Raw genomic sequence first — 15,339 nt, 5'->3', positions numbered from 1 at the left:
GGTCAATGCTGAACAATCTATACCACTGGCTTAGTAAGCATGTATTATCATTTACATCTGTATAGTAGTATAGACAGAAATTATTTGTTTTGAAACCCAGGATACAAAGTCAACCCTAGGCAAAATTATAAAAGACATCTAGTTTTTCTTGCCTCAACCTCTGCCCTTCTAGTTTTGGCCCATTTTACTATTTTCTATTGCTGTGTATTACCTCCATGTTTAACAACCATTTTCTCCAATGACCTGCTACCCTGGCCTGCCCTTCCTGACTGTCTCTGCTGAGCATTTTAATTCTGCCCATTCTCTTTTTTCACAATTTCAAAACTTGTTTGTTGAATGTATCATTCTCCCAGAGTTCTGCACTTAATTTTCAAGGTAAGAGCTAGCTAACTAGTTCCTGTGTTTGTTCTCCACCTTTATCTCAACTACTTGTAAGCTCTATGATGCCAGGAAATTTGTCTAATATTTTAGAGCCTAAGTATCACGTATGGTATTTTTATATTGATAATTTATTTTTATTTTTATACTAAAGGTAAATGTTTTGAAATGAGGTAAATTTATTATCCCCAGTTGTTATAAACATGAGAAAAACAAGATTCAGAAATATATATAAATTTCAAGATAGCACAGACACCAAAAAATGAACACATGGTGTTCTAAAGCTATTTGATTCAAAAGCTTTTAGATTTTTCATTATACTATGGTAGTACTCTAATGTGTCAAATCAAAGGATGATACATAAAGGACATTGAGCCCCATGGCAGACAATTCAAAATGTTATTTTATGGTTGTTTGATTTTGCAGATGGGCAATGACTACTTTATCAATAATTAGTCTATCCAGTATATGTCCAAATATAAATATTAAATTACTTCTATACTAGTCAGAAATTCCTGGTACTTATGTCATTTTGTTTTCTGTTTGTTGGTAACTTTATAGTATTTATTTCTATTTCTTCAACAAATATATTTTCTGCTATTTTATGTTCTTATGAAAAATACTTTATGTTCATCCATTAAAAATATGATTATGCTAGAAATACTGGCACTCCAAATCTTTCTGAACTAGAATAAATTACTGTGATGTGGAGTAATATTTAAAATTTCAAAATGTTTTGCATATTGATTAATACATTCCAGAAAAGCAAAATTGTTTTGGCTGGAAAAGTAAAATCATAGATATTTTGGACATTCCCCAAAACAAATGCCTCACTGCCTTTATCACAAGTAGAATAAAATATGATCATATTTGCTTGGAAAGGAGGATCTTTCTTTTTACTTCAGAAATTATATATATATATATATATATATTTACCCCAAGTTGTCATTTATTTTCATGAGGGGGAAAAAAGAATCCTTTGTGATAGTGAAAATATATTTTTTAATACAATAGCTCCCAGCAATATACTGGTGTTGATGTTCCAAAGAGAAAAGAAAATACATGCATTCTATAATAAGCTTTCATTTGCCTGCTTAAGAAATTCTAAAGAAAATACTCCAATTCTATTCAACATTATGACTTGAGGAGTTGAAATTTTTCCATGATAAAAATATAATTTGTGTAGCCCAAACCTTGTCTATTTATAAAGGTTGAAGTTTTTAAAAGCTCATATATATCAATGAATGCTCAAGTCTCTTTGAATTAAATGCTTAATTCAAATTAATGTAAGAAATTGGTGACTCCTTAAATGATGAAATGAAATTTGTATCCAAATGTTCATAAAAATACATTTGTATTTTTTTTTTTTTTTTTTTTTTTTTAGACAGGGGCTCGCTCTGTCACCCAGGCTGTAGTGCCATGGTGCGATCTTGACTCACTACAGCCTCTGCCTCCCAGGTTCAGGCGATTCTCCTGCCTCAGCCTCCTAAGTAGCTAGGACTACAGGTGCATGCCACCATGCCTGGCTAATTTTTGTATTTTTAGTAGGGACAGGGTTTCACCATATTGGGTAGGATGGTCTTGATATCCTGACCTCGTGATCCACCTGCCTCGGCCTCCCAAAGTGCTGGGATTACAGGCATGAGCCACCATGCCCAGCCTACTTTGTAGATATTTTCTAAATGGGTTAAAGTACACAGAAATACCTTCATGCAACTCTGGAGAGATTCAAAACACAGCAGAAGTAAGTTAACATGCCTAAATCCTAGAGCTGATCCACTTAGGGTAAGAATAAATGTCAGAAATCTCTTAATTGTATACAGACTGCTCAAGGCTTTAAAGATAAATTGTGAAAGCCAAAATTATCAAGAAATAAAATCATATTTGAATTTTATCACGAAAGTTAGCAGTCCTAGTAAGACAACAGAACTGTATAGAAAATCTGCATCTACATCAAAAAAGGGAATTTTTATCAACTAGAATGGAAGACAGCTTTCCAACTCTTGAATACAAAAATTTCTCAGAATCCCTTGGAAAACAGACTTTCCATTCAGACTACAATCTCTTCACTGAAGTAAAATACAAAAGGTGTTTAAATGAAGGGGAATGGATTTGTTAGCTGTAAAAATAAAATCAGATTATTTCCATAATGTCAATTCTTGTATTCCATGAACTTTCTACCATGAAAACTTTTGTGTCCCAAATTTCTCAAGATTTTAAGCTATGGTATTTCCACAAACATACAATGGGGTTAAAGCATGTTGTTGGATCATCCTTTTTACTAGCTAGCTTTTGACCATTTACCAATTTCCATTTCATTTGACTGACTTCCCTGATAATGTAGTATCTGTCTTTCTACAGAGTAAAATAATTCTGTCTTCATCAAAATCACAAGAGACATGCTTTCCTCGAACATTTAGAGGGATAAAATGATTTTAAAATAATACTACTTAGGAGTATATATTTTAAGATAACTACTATACCTTGTCTATCTTTGATCCTAATCTTCAATAACTGCATGTTCATGCAAAATACAATTTTTACCCTATAGGAAGAGGGGTAGCCTGTTAGGAAAAGTAAATTCTTAGAGCAAGACATGAACACATCTCTTTCATAAACGCGACTTTACTTGGCGAGTCTTTTGGCTACATCACTATATGCTATTTCAACCTCTTTATCACTGGGACAAGTATTGGTGAACTCATCCCCACTGTATGCATTAGTTAGGTATCAGTCATTTCTTCTGGAATATCAAAGTTGTGATGTTTTTTGGCCACTACCTTGACACTATGCAGTTTTGGCAGCAGGTTGCAATTAGCTAATGTCATTACATTTTCTAGAAACTTACATCTAGAAAACTTAATGTCCTCCATAGTATTTTCATCAATTTCATCAGAGAGAGGAGAATCCAGATATTCATCCAGTTTTCTGCAGGGTTTTCAGGAGACCCCTCTCCAGTACTTCATTAGCCTCTGGCCTGGAATTCTTGATATATGCAGAGAATTTGGCAAAGATGTCCATTCCAGCAGTATTTGATTCTGGATGTTTTGATGAAGGCTTGAAGTATGTGGGAGGGCTTAAGACTTCTTCAATAAATGCCTCAATCTTATTTACATCTGTCTTGACTTCACTGTTGAAAGTTATGTTCCCCTCTCTTTAATTTGGAGACACTCCACCACAAACTTTTCAATTTAGAGTTAGCTTGCCATCTCTCAGGAGCCCTCACCATTGTGTGCATTCACTGTGTATAGATGGCGGAACTTGTGAGGTGCAATGTTTAATTGTTAAAATAGTAGCCATGACTTTATCAGGCAGCCCCAAACTGGTGCATAATGCATGGTACAAGGGATATTTATGTATTTTTTGGAGTTTTGTAATATTTAGTAAGAGCATATGAGAGGATTGCTATTGTATCAGAAATATTGTTTCAATTTAGTCTATCCTGGATATATACTAAAGAATATTACCATCAGAGAAGAGAGTTTTCTACAAAAGTCACTACAGATTTTGCTATATTGCTTTGTAGATAAGATTTTTACTTTTGCCTAAAAGCATTTATCTTTCATATCAATTGTAACATATGACACGATGTTGGAGCTAATCGTTTAGAGGGAGGGAGGGTTTTCTCAAGATCTTCCTCAAGCATTTTGTCTTTATAAGAGAAACTGAAGGGCACCTGATACTCTGTCTAAATATGTTTTGTTATATGTGTTTTGCCCTGTGCCATTCATTTGGAACATTGTTGCTTTCTTCCTTTATTTTAAAAAGCTTGTTTTTAGGTAATCATAGAGCTTGCTATTTATACATCTTTTGAGCAACACTACATAAACTGATATTCAGTTGATTTAGCTATAGCAGTACAATCATTAGTAATGTAAAAAATTAACACAGAAATTAACCTAACGAATTAAGGGTGGGTTTGTCAAAATATCAAGTAAATTTTTTATTTTATATATAATAAATATATACTTATATATAAATAAATATATATAAATATATATACTTTATATATATATTATAAAACACAGGTCATCAACTTTCTCATTTCACCTCATTTACCTTGTATAGAGGATTGTTCACTCCTTTTGGACTAAGTTATAGTTATGGTGAGTGTGTATTTACTGCAGTTTTGCCTGATCTCACTCATTGCACTTGCTTCAGTTAAATTAAATTTTTCTACAGCCATGTTGAGGAATAACACTTCGCATGTTTTTTTTTTTGTTTTGTTTTTTGTTTTTTAATTGAAGCCCTAAACCAGAAATTATATATATTTTTTAGGCCATAGCTTTTTTTCTCTCACCAGTTCTAAAATCTTAATCATTCAATTTCTCACCAAGTGTTTTGGCAATGGATACACAAATGATTCTATACATAAGAAATGGTTCTCATTTTGACAGTTGCACCAGTAGATTGTGATGTAATATTACTTTTAACCTTCATGTCCTGCGCCATTGTTGTGTTAATAGTTTATTGTGCTTGTCATTAATCTCACAAAATATCCAGAGAGGTTTTTGGGTTTTGTTTGTTTGCTTGTTTTGTTTTTCTGTTTGCCAGCAAACTATTTATTCTATTACATTTTGCTTAAAAAGAAAAATAAACTCAAACAGTATTTGAGATATGTATAGATACATAGGTATAGATATACATATTTCCTGAATTAGTCTCTTTATTTGGGTAAAATTTATATACACTGAAACACATAGATCTTAAGAGTTCAATTAAATGAGCTTTAAAGAATGTATTCACTTCTATAGTTACTCCCAATCAAAATATGACAGGCAGGCAACCATTGTACTGATTTCAATCAATATATATGTTTTACCTTCTTTTGAACTGCACATGAATGGAGTCATAGGGAGTGTACTCTATTCTGTCTGGCTTCATTCACTCAAAATAGTATTTTTGCAATTCAACAATCAAAAGTTCATTAAGGAGAAAATCTACTCAGCAATAACTAATGGACTATTGATACAAAGTTATGATAAACATTTTTGTACAATTCTTTTTGTGCATCATATGTGTTCCTTTTTCCCAGATAAATATTAAGATGTGAAATTTCTGGCTCACAATCTACATGTGTGTTTATCTTGAGAAACTGATGAAGAATTGTCCAGAGTGGTTGGTCTATTTTATATTACCACCACCATTATAGTATGGTCCCTGTTCATTATACACCATCATCATAATTTGTGGTTGTCAGTCTTTTGAATTTGAGACACTGTATTTGGTGTGAGAAAGTATATTGTAGTAGGGAATAAATTGCATTTTCTTCATGCTATTTATATTTATGAACTTACTGGGATTTGTATACCTTCCTTTACAAAATTTCTTGTAAATTTATTTGGGATTATCTAAGTCACTATTGATATAGAAAAGTAATTTTCATATATTGATAACAAATCCTTCAAAATACATATTGCGAATATTTCTTCAAACTTGTGTCTTGCTTTTTCATTGTTTTAACAAAATGTTTGATGAATAGAAGTATTTCTTTTGAGTGGAATCCATATTATCACTTTTCTATATTTTTTATATTCTTTCTAAAATGTCTTTACCTACTCCAAATTCATGAAATTATTCTTAGGTTTTGTTTTAGAAAGACAGTTTTGGCCTTTATATTTGGATACCAGTTATTCCAACACTAGTTATTGAAACTATTCTCCTTTCTCCATTGAATTACCTTGGTTTCTTGCCTATGTACAGAATCTCTGTTCTGTTCTATTGATCTGTTTGTCTGTTCATAAGTATATCACGTATTGTTACTTCAGACTTAAAATTTAGGCAGTTAAAGTAATGCAACTTTGTTCTGTTATTCAAGTCTGTTTTGGCTATTCTAGGTTTTTTGTATTTCTATAAATTTTAGAAACAATTTTCAAAATAATGTTAGGATTTCAAGTCAAATTGCCTTGAGTCTACAGGTAAATTCAATGATAGACAAATCTTCACAAAATCAAGTCTTCTAATTCATGACCTTGGTATATCTCATTGTTAGATCTTTAATTGCCCTTAACATTTTACTGTAGTGTTCATTGTATAGATTTTATAGATATTTTAAATATTATGCCTAAGCACAGTGTTTCATGTTCTTGATGGCATATTTTTAAGATTTTATGTTCCAACTATTTTTTGCTAGTATGCAGGAATGCAAATGGCTTTTGCACACTGATTTCACATCTTGGGACCTTACCAAATTTATGCTTTAGGATGTGTTAGCATCTAGAATTTTTTACAGAAACAATCATCTTGTCTGTAAATAAAAACATTTTTGCTTTTATTTTCCAAACTGTATTTCTTTTGTAATTTTTTACTGCCTCCATCTGCTGAGCATGACCCTTATTATAGCACAGTGTTAAATATAAGTAGTAAAAGAGGGCAATTATTTATCTTTTTTCCAATCTTGGGTTAAAGCATTTAATATTTCATTATTAAATGTGACATCAGCTGTTTATTTTTGCAGATACCCTTCATCAAATTGAGGAGGTTGCCTTCTAGTTTTAGTTTGCTAACAATTAAAAAAAAATTATTTTTTATTATACTCTAAGTTCTGGGGCACATGTGCAGAAAGTGCGGGTTTGTTACATTGGTATACACATGCCATGGTGGTTTGCTGCACCCATCAACCCATTCTCTACATTAGGTATTTCTCCTAATGCTATCCCTCCCCTGGCCCCCAACCCCGACAGGTCCGGTGTGTAATGTTCCCCTCCCTGTGTCCATGTGTTCCCATTTTTCAGCTCCCACTTATGAGTGAGAACATGTGGTGTTTGGATTTCTGTTCCTGTGCTAGCTTTCTGAGAATGATGATTTCCAGCTTTATCCATGTCCCTGAAAAAGACATGAACTCATCCTTTTTATGGTTGCATAGTATTCTATGGTGTATATGTGCCACATTTTCTTTATTCAGTCTGTCATTGATGGACATTTGGGTTGGTTCCAAGTCTTTGTTATTGTGAACAGTGCCACAATAAACATACGTGTGCATGTGTCTTTATAGTAGAATGATTTATGATCCTTTGGGTATATAGCCAGTAATGGGATCGCTGGGTCAAATCGTATTTGTGGTTCTAGATCCTTGAGGAATCGCCACACTGTCTTCCAAAATGGTTGAACTAATTTACACTCCCACCAACAGTGTAAGAGCATTCCTATTTCTCCACATCCTCTCCAGCATCTGTTGTTTCCTGACTTTTTAATGATTGCCATTGTAACTGGTGTGAGATGGTATCTCATTGTGGTTTTGATTTTCTCTAATGACCAGTGCTAATCAGCTTTTTTTCCATATTTTTTTTGGCCACATAAATGTCTCCTTTTGAGAAGTGTCTGTTCATATCCTTTGCCCACTTTTTGATGGGGTTGTTACCTAACAATTTTTAATCATGAAGGTACTGTTAAAATTTTATCAAAAGCTTTTTATAGATTTATTAGTATGGCCATATGATTGTTCTATGTTATTCTATTCTTTGGTAGGTTATATTGATCAATTTCAAATGTTGACTCAATCTTCCTGCTCTTGATAAATTCTACTTTGTGATAATGTATGTTAATTTTTCTTCTGTAGTGTCTTTCAGTGTGTTTCAAGTTCTATTGCAATGTGAATTTCTGGATTTAGAATTTCAATTTTTGTTAAGCAATGTCAACTGTGTCGTCTAATATGGTTCCAGAGGGCACATAACTTTGCTTATCAGGAGTGGTGCTCATCACATTCCATCTCAGTGGTAACAGTGGTGCTCAGTGGTATCAGGGGCAGTGGTGGTCATCACATTCCATCTATTCCCTCACCACCTTCCCCACCCCTGAAATTAGTCAGGGCTGTTTGGCAGGTTTTTGGTCAATGGGCTGTGAGTGGAAGTCACCTGGGCCATTTTGAAGCCAAAGCATAAAAGATCTGGTGCATAACACTCCAGCTCACTCACTCCTCCCCTGCAAACTGTGGTTATGGGGTTTTCATGCTCCAGATGATACAGTGCCAAGATGGTGGTGTCATTCTCAGCTCGCTTTCCCAAAGTCTATGTGGACCAGACCGTCAAATGTTTTATAATATAAACTGATCATAAACAGAAAAAGTTAATATTATGAGGCCACTGAATCTTTAAGGTTACTGGTTACTGCAGCATAGAGCAGCTCAATCTGATCAATACTAATCATGGAAATTGGGAATATAACATTTTTATCATAAACAAAATTAAAACAATAAATGTTTGCAGAGATTAATGGAGTATTTATATAACTCGTCCAGCAGAAGTGCTCACTCAGTAAGTATCAACAGTAGCGATACACAAGATGGAAAGCATAACAATGGAAATAAAATAGTTATATTTAATAGCTAACAATCATTAAATTTCATAGGTCTCATCTTCAATGCAGTAATAGTATTTCAAGCAACTTGAAATAAGTTATTTAACTTATTTATTATTTTACTCAACATATATTTTATTGACTACTGACTATATTCTATTCTAAGAATAAAATAGATCCTTTTCTCATTTAAGAAACAGTGATATAAAGATTCCCGTATCTACATTTAAATGGAGCTCAGTAATCATGTAGAGACAATATGGATACAAAATTCACTGACAATTGGCTTCACCATTCCTTCCTAACCATACTCTGAAGATTGTATCCATTTTATTCCTTTGCCCTTCTAAGAGCAACACTCCTAATGTCCAGCAAGCCAGTCCAAAGGCAATGAGCCAAGGGAGGAAAGGACAAGCAGCAAAGGATAGCACTACTCCAATGTACAATCAGTTCTTTATAAAACAGAACTGACTGTGAATTGAAAACCTTCATTAAATTACCTGTTATTCAGAGGCAATCCTCTCAGCCATTTGGGAGAGAGCACAAAAATAAAGTATAAATTTCCACAAGATTTTTCTTCCTTTCTGACCTTTCTACATAAATTAAACTACTTTACCAGACACCTCGGAGGAAGATAAATACCTTTGGCTAATACCTAAATTGGGTTGACTTCTGGTTTCTGTTCTAGCTCTAATGAAGAAATGGTGGTGACAATTCCAGAAACGAAATTGCCAAAGATGAAAACCTTTAAAATATAACTTAAAGGTGAAGAAGACCACCTGGACCGGCCACCATGCTAGATCAAGGAAGAGGCTCAAAATATGGCAAAAGTGAGATTGCTAAGGCTGTCCAAACACTCTCACCTCCAGTTTGAAAATTCTTGATACTGATTGTGCTTTTGATTTTGTTAGCTGTCTTGGCAAGGACACTCTGCATATATGTAAAATCTATATTATGCCTGTCTAGCTGTGAGCTGTCAAATGATGTTGCACTTGCTAATTCATGGACTATTTATCTTCATGTTTATGCTCTAACAAAATGATGGCTGTTTAATTATACTACAAATGAGTTTTGCCAGCCAATTGTATGGCAGATGTTATTTACTCCCAGAACAACTGTCAAAAGACCAAAGCAGCACATCTAACAAACTAAAATGTACTGTACTGGGTTACATTTCACAGGCGACTCCCTCTATCACCTAGCCACAGGCTTCCCATTGTAATAACAATGGGAGGGACAGCATCATTGAGTATGATGCCAGCCCGAAATCTGGTTGTCAGTAATGGCTAGGATTAAAAGAGTTGTAACTGAGTAGATTCTACCTGGAGAATAAAACAGGGAACTGTAGTAAACATGAAAAAAAAAAAATCCTTCAAATTTGCTAAATGCTGTGTTATTACAGCATTCATTAACTAATTCCATAATGGCAGATGGGAAGAAAAAACACCTATCGTCTCTATTTGTATGGTAACTGAGCAATAGTCACTGAAGTATAGTTTTTCTCATGAAATTTATGAATGCTTAAAGGTGCAGAGAATGCCTGTAGTTGGAGGGTACCATAACTTAAACCTAGGAAGCAAACTTACAATAAACTTGTTCTGTGTATTGTTTAAACTTTTCTAAGCTTGTAGGAACATTTTATTATGCCTACCACTTGCTTCAAATAAAATTTTCCAGGGAGAGCAAGCGCTGCTGTGGCCCTCTTTTATGTAGTGTGCTGGTAACATGCCAAGGTTTTTAATAAGGAGAAAAAATAAGAACTCTTAAAAGTTTAAAGCCCAATAATCTAGGAGCTAAAATCTGATTAAGTATAAAATAAACTTTCTACAATTAAATGATTCAGTGGCAGATAAAATAGAAACAGAGTCCAAGAAATAACTCTTACCAATTTAATTTTGTGTACTGCAACAAATTGGAATGGTATGTCCCTGTTTTGCAAGAAAATATTGAGGCAAAAAATAGGCCCTCATTTCTTTCAGCCAGAATTACATGCCATTGCGAAAGATCAACTGCTTGACTTTCTTACTGTGGGTGATGTGAAAGATATTCCTATATAACCCCTGTCCATAGCTCATTTCTACATAACATATTGGCTTTATGAAGAGACAAGTGATTTATAATGATTTACAAACCACTAATGTATGCCCATAAATCCAATCCATTATTCCGTAGTTTCTTCCCAGTTTGCCTCATTCTGGAAACAAGCAAAATGAAAGCTCTGTTTAGCTAGGGAACATGGACGACCTAGTGTTTTCTCTTTTCTGGCACTTCTTACAAGTAGGAGCCTCATGTTTGAGACACAAGCATCTGCCGACTTAGCAGGAAAACAGAGCGGCTAATCGTAGAGCTGAGGGTAGCTGTCAGATTTTGAAGCATTTATATTTACATTCCAAACCAAAATGATGAGAATTAACTTAACAAACTCTTATCCTGGCTTCCTTATTCTTCCTTTACTTTTTCTCATGCATGTCCCTTATATATTATTATTTTACAATGAGAACATAATTTAGTAGCTACTAATATCTACAAACTGAAATTATTCTGGATTATGTGAGGAAAAAGTCACTTTTCTAACTTAACTAAGATACAGAGATACAGGGTGTTACTTGAATGAATATTAATAAAAATATTAATTATGTTCTTGATAATACAGAGTGAAACTGACATTTATAAATTGTGTATTTGCCAAAAAAATTATATCTTCACAAGCATCTTAACTAGGCCCCTGCATTTCTCTGAATTTCCTAACAAACCTCTTCCCACCTGACAGTGGAGTTTTTGTCAACTTCTGTTCAGATCATCAATAAATTATTGATAGATACGGTCTTCTTTTTCTTTTCATTCTTTCCTATTTCTTATAGGGTTGTATAAATACTAATAAATAACTCCAAATATGTTATACATTATCCCCGTTGACTCTAGCATAAGCCAGCTACTTAAGATAGTCGCTTAAACTTGAGGATGAATGATCAAATCTGTGATCTTAGTCTATTGGTTTTAAGACCCTCTACCTTTCAGTCTTAATCTGCCTCTGACTCATCTGATACTGGAAGTTCATAGGCTCCACGGTAGCACCAGACATTGGGAATTACAAGAAGTATGCACAGTCCTTGCAACTGGAGATTTCACAGATGAAACCTACAAAGACGAAGATACAATCCAGATAATGAGCCAAACAGGGTATATCTTCCTGAAGCACAAATATTGCCCACATTTAGGAAAATATCGCTAAAATTTGAGAAATTAAGTAATTTTATTACTGAATACTTCAAGACATTATCCTTACATTAAAACAAGTGTGATATGTTTTAGTATAAGAAAAATATCTTACTGATAAAGAATAGTTAGGAGTGAGAAAGGAACATCTATTTTTTTTAAAACTCTACATATTCTTTTGATGCTTAGCCTAATGCAGAATGTAAAAATCAGAGGAACATTAATGACAAAGCACAAGACTAAGAGATTAACTATTAGTGAGAGGCTGAATGTCACATTACCCTACAAGTAGGACTGTCTTGGAGATTTCTGAGGAGAGTTGGCTATTGGATATGTGTCCAAACACATATCATAGGACCCATTTGATATAGGTAGGTAAATTTCTTAAGGCACGGCATACTGAAGATAGCTGGTAGAATGGGAAGAGTGCAGCCTTGGGAGTGAGGCAGACCTACCAAGCTTTGTTTCATTTTGTTTTTTACTGATTGACTGGTTATACAGTAAATTATTGAGACCTCCTAAGTCTCAATTTATTTGTCTTTGATATAGGATTACACTGCTTACCTCAAAAAATTGTAATGACTATTAAATAAGATAATGTTAAGTGGTCAATATGTACTCTAGACTACTTCAACCTATATAGTGTGATTAAACTGTTTTCTAGAAACAGTAAAATTCTGGATTTATACCTTCAGCGAAATTACAAATTTGTTGAACATCACAGAACACTTAATTCTGAAATTAGGTGAATATTAAACCATAGGACACTAGAATAAAATGATTGAGATGAAAATTGTACAAATAAGACATAAGGGCCCCTCCCTATTCCATTTCAAGTTACTGAGTATACAAGTTCTGAGTTTTAATAGCTCATGGATTAGGCTGCAATTTAAATCCCAAAATTTATAATAATTAACACCTTATTTGAGCTACCTCTGTCATCAGAAAACAAACCTCTTTTCCTCAGTTGTGTTTTCCAAGCTTTGTTTACATTAAATGAATCATATATTTTGAAAGTTTTGCCATTTTGTTAGAATTAACGGTATGAAACATCCACAGAATAAGAGATATAAGACAATAGATAAAATGTCCATTTGTTGTTAATTCTTGCAATACAGATATCAATAAGAATAGCACATTCTTCTATTTGTGTAAAATGTGATAAACATGTATGCATAGATTTATCTAAGAAGACAATGAAGTGGTAGAAACACAAACAAACATTTAAAGTGTCAGGTAACATAAACACATATGTTCATTTCAGCACTATTCACAATAGCAAAGGTATGGAATCAACTCATCAGTGATAGACTGGATAAAGAAACTGTGGTACATATACACCATGGAATACTATGCAGCCATAAAAACAATGAGATCATGCCCTTTGCAGGAACATAGATGGAGCTGGAGGCCATTATCCTTAGCAACCCATCACAGGAACAAAAAACCAAGTACTACATGTTCTCATATGTGGGAGCTAATTGATGAGAATACATGGACTCCAAGTGGGGGAATAACATACACTGGGGCCTAGCAGAGGTGGAGATTGGGAGGAGGGAGAGGATGAGGAAAAATAACTATCGGGTACTACGCTTAATACCTGGGTGATAAAATAACCTGTACAACTAACCCCCAAGACACAAGTTTACCTATGTAATAAACCTGTCCATGTAACCCTGAACTTAAAGTTTAAAAGAAGCATTAAGTACTAAAAGTCTATTTCCATTATAATAGTAATTTTATAATAAATAGAGCTGGTTCAATGGGTCGTCAAAGGAAATTGGTGAGATCGCTTCATAGCTATTTAATATAAACTTTCTAAATACATATAAACATGAGCTGCAAACACAGACTAAATCACTTGTATGCATTGTTATTAAAATATTATCACCCATTAACATGAAATGGAATCCATCAGGAAAGATAGAGAAGGAAGTTAAGCAAATATACAGTGTATACAGTAACCTCTTAAATTTTAGTCACCTTTACTTTGAGATATCTAACTGATATTTACATTGGAAATTCCTCAGAGAATCTCATACTCAGAAGATCCAAAAAGAAATCCGCTATTTTCATCTTGCAACCCCCAACCTAGTACTTAGCTTACACTCCTTTCCACATTCTTTAAATCTTGCTTTATCCCATATATCTAGTCACTCTACAGGTCCTGTTGATTCAGCCACTTTATAACTCTGGAATTCTTTCTCTCTGCCCAATTCCACCTTGGCACCACTCTTTTAGACTCTGATAATTTCTTGCATGGATTATTCTAACAATTGCCTAATTTGTCTCTCTGCCTCAGTCTCAACCCCAACACTCAATTGTTTAAATTGTGCCTTTCATGGCACCCTTCCTCTTACCTATTTATTATAAAGAGAAATGTATCTTTACAATGAAGAGATACGTAAATCTCGCACTCACCACTTTAAGTGATTAAAGTTGACCTCAACAATAGTGGGGTAACCTGATGTCACATTTCTCATGACACAATGCAATACAAGACAGTTCACCAATAGTTTCTTGCCAAAAATGTACAATCATAACTTAATCATGAGGAAATAAGTTTTCAAGAATAGAATATGGGAACTTCTACAAGACAACTATCTGCTTTCTTAAAAAAATTAATATTGGGGATAATTCTAATTGCAATACTGCAATCTGGTTGCTTGCCAAGGAAAAGGAATGTACGATTTATTTTCCCGTTTTTCTTCCTTATTCTGTAAACTGTTGAATGTGAATTTTACTTTATGAAAGGTGGTAGATTAACAATCTTCAGAGAAGTGCTGGATATTTGGCACAAAATGCCTGTTGTCTGGGAGAAATGCATCACTGGTAGCTTCTCGTGGGCAGAATGTGCTGCAAACATTACCCACAATGAATGTTCTGTCACAGGGGAGACTGGGCACAAGCATCTGTTAGAGTCTTTTATGACAGATCAGTATATAGGCAATGTTGCCAGCAAGGGTTTTTCTCCATTATAAAACAACAATCTTCAGTAGAATTGGAGTCACTAAAAGCAGGAAAACAGCTTGCTTTATGAAAGATGCCACCTTTTCTGCAGCCAAGAAATCACCGATCTGATGTTAAGTTCCTGCTATTAGTCTTTCTTCAGCTGTGCAGGTGGCAACTGTTCCATGTTCCAGTTCAGCTCCCCAAGGTTACAGCTGTGAACTTGGGTAATGGTTGTGTTTATTCTCTGCCAGCCTTAAAAATCTTCAGGGTAAAGCTTTTTTCCTTTTCCTGCTGTTCATTGAAAATTCCTTCTGGAGCAGATGTGCCTCTCCCCATCTTCTGTAGTTTCTGTGTTTTTATTAAGTTCAGCAATTTTTTGTTTGTTTGTTTGTGGCCTTACTTTCTAACTACTTGTGACATAGCCAATTCTGAAGTTAGTTTCTGTATATACAAAGGCTCTTTTCATGTCATGAATAAAAAAAAAATCGTAGTAATCTG

General features: G+C 34.0%; 1 pseudogene across 1 annotated transcript; it reads right to left on the bottom strand.

The window, feature by feature from the left end:
* Nucleotides 1-1,989: 1,989 nt before the first annotated feature.
* Nucleotides 1,990-11,755, bottom strand: LOC117099246 (annotated as a pseudogene). The gene is made up of 2 exons (XR_004443740.1): nucleotides 11,685-11,755; nucleotides 1,990-3,532 (listed from the first exon to the last, which is right to left on the bottom strand). The product of XR_004443740.1 is annotated as a chloride intracellular channel protein 4-like (transcript).
* Between the last annotated feature and the right edge of the window lie 3,584 nt (nucleotides 11,756-15,339).

This window comes from Trachypithecus francoisi, unplaced genomic scaffold (genome assembly GCF_009764315.1).
Source record: "Trachypithecus francoisi isolate TF-2019V2 unplaced genomic scaffold, Tfra_2.0 Lachesis_group16, whole genome shotgun sequence".
NCBI classification, from domain to species: domain Eukaryota; kingdom Metazoa; phylum Chordata; class Mammalia; order Primates; family Cercopithecidae; genus Trachypithecus; species Trachypithecus francoisi.
The sequence above is the reverse complement of the archived record's forward strand: the minus strand, read 5'-3'. Positions and strand labels throughout refer to the sequence as shown.